Source organism: Vanessa cardui, chromosome 10 (assembly GCF_905220365.1).
Source record: "Vanessa cardui chromosome 10, ilVanCard2.1, whole genome shotgun sequence".
In the NCBI taxonomy this organism is placed as follows: domain Eukaryota; kingdom Metazoa; phylum Arthropoda; class Insecta; order Lepidoptera; family Nymphalidae; genus Vanessa; species Vanessa cardui.
Window position 1 is genome coordinate 11,904,062 of NC_061132.1, and position 2,841 is coordinate 11,906,902.

Consider the following 2,841-nt stretch of genomic DNA (forward strand, 5'->3'; position numbering starts at 1 on the left):
ATCAGTAATGAAAACTAAAAAACCATATCATGTGTCAGCACGCTACATCGTAGCGTGTTATCGTTGCTAAAATTTCAAATGCAATTGGACGTAAGTATAAGGGAAGATATAATCTTTAATTACTTTTCAATTCTCTATCAACCAATAATGTATATTCTGTTTGATTCTTCACGAGCATTTGAGTTTTTAACACTAGAAAAACTAGGTAAAATTTAGCTACCTATAAAGACGGTAGATAGTCAAATACATATGAGCATTTATTTGTATTTACAAAATTATTTATTAAGATAGAAGGTGGGCGATCCATGAAGCGATGGATTAAAGAATATCGTTAATTGTAAGATGACGTCTGACAGAGAAGAATGGAAGGAATAGACATGCTGCGCCGACCCCAAATAAAATCGGGATAAGGACAGGAGGATGATGATGGAATAGGGAGTCAAGAAGCAGAACGTTTTTGGGATGGAAAGTCACTACTACCAACCAAGTAAACTTACAACACAAGGGACTTTCAGATGCATTACCGGCCTTCAAGGAATGTGTATAGTCTTGGGTTGAAGTTTCCTAAGTCAGAAAGATTGTATGAAGCAGATAATGTCTTAAAAGTCGCGCTGTTGTGGATCTCAGACATTTAGGTGATTCATAAGTTACATGGAATTTGGACGCCTAAGGTTCAGAGGCCAGAATTAATATAAATTATATCAATATTAATATTGCGATTAGTTCGTATTATAATTTGTTGAATGTATAGGAACTTTTTTTATTAATTAATAATATTAATATTTAATTTTTCAAGACCTACAAAATATATTAAATATTATTTATATTACTGTTATAACCTCAAACACTTATTATTTTCGATCATCTCTATTAGTAAAGAAGATTGAAAAGTTGAAAGTTTAGATTCTAGAGCTGAAAACGGAGGCAAAGGTGTTCACTAAAATCAGTTTTTCTACAGAGAAGTTTTATTTTCACTTCTGTCAATTTCTTATACAAATACTAAAAATCAACACAGTCTAGTTCTAAATTATTAGAAAAATAATTCTAAATGTAATTTCGATATTTTGATCAGATAATACTCCGCAATAGATGCAACGAATATAACAAATAGAAATTAAATCTTCTGATTCTTCTAAATACTCTAGTTATCGTGTCCCACGAATCACGGAGTCACGTATGGAATCACGTAGAGGATTAGTCAGTCATTCTAACAACATATCATCATCCTTCTGCCCTTATCCCAAATTACTTGGGGTCGGCGCAGCATATTTTCTTCCATACTTCCTAAGTGGTTTTTTTTTGTTATGGGGGCAAACTTGCAGGTGCGTTGCCGGCCTTTAAGTTCCGGAGTTCGATCTTTTCTTGAAGGTTCCTTTGTCGTAACGGTTCGGAAAAACCGCCAGTGATAGCTCACAGGAAGGGAGTTTCGATGTAGTAGTGTAAGTGTACAACATATAATGAACATAATTTTTTAGTGAGAAAAATTAAAACAATCATCAATGCTTACTTGAGAAAATGTATTTCCTTAGAAGACTTTGTTGAGTGCCGAAAGCCGAAAATATTTTTTAAGCATAATTTTTTTTTATCTTTGCCATTTAGCATAGGGAAGGTAGCTTATGTTGTACTACAAATGAAATAAGTAAAAAAGAGTACAGGAGAAATATGTAAGAAAAACAAAATAATAAAAGAAGAAACGAAAAAATCGTGGTTATGTTAACTATGTAAGGAAGATCGTGAAAAAAACATGATATAATGTACAAAATTTAGAGGTTGCATACAGCCCTATGAGCTGACGTTGAAAGCAAAATATTTTTTTTGTATGTGTAAATTATAATGTCATTTTATAACAATGTCCGGATTTATATATTTATGAAAGTAAATACGAGCTGTCATAAATCTTTAGCTTCTCCTCTCCATAAATGCGCATAATCTTAGTACTGGACAGCGCGTCGAATATACATATAAGTGAATATTGACTTATAATGATAAACTAAATTAATAAATGTACATATAAGTGAGTATTGTTAGCACGTTATGAAATCTTAATGTTTAAGTTTTAAGAAAATACGACTGACGTATGAGTGGCGGGTAAACAATATTAAACTTTTAAATTATTTCCTAATAGTCTAGTAATAGGCCATAGAGCAAACATTTTAAAGTCAAACTAAGGTATCGTAATACTGTTCCATACCAATAATGTTAAATTATAAGTCATTCATTTTTGAAAACCTTAAATATAAAGACATATTATACATACTTAATCCGATTACTGACGCGACTACTATCGTATGTATTTATCATATTTAATTGTTGATTTTATTTCTATGATTCTATATAGATTTTAGTGGCGATATATGTGATTCAGATGCGTTAATCTTGACCAATTAATGTCCAAATTTGTGATTATTAATCTTCTTTAAGGAAATCTTTGTGATATACATATTTCGGATGAATTAATTCCTGAGTGACATAACGTTGTGGAATAGGTTTCATTCCTTTAATACAAAAGAGGAACTAGATACTTATTAATATTGTAGTACGTTAGTGCAATTATTTTAATTGAGTACGATACTCCATGATAGGAAATATTCACAATACAGCGTGACAAACATTAGCTACAATATCAACAACAGCAGCCTGTAAATTTCCCACAGCTGGGCTAAAGCCTCCTCTTCCTTTGAGGAGGAGGTTTGGAACATATTCCACCACGCTGTTCCAATGCGGATTTACGCCATTAGCTAGACGGACTTTTATTTTTGGAGAAGTTAAGTTCAAGGTTATTCCTGGATTTTTTTTTATTTATTAAACCTATAGGTGTAATATTATTATATGTTGAACTAG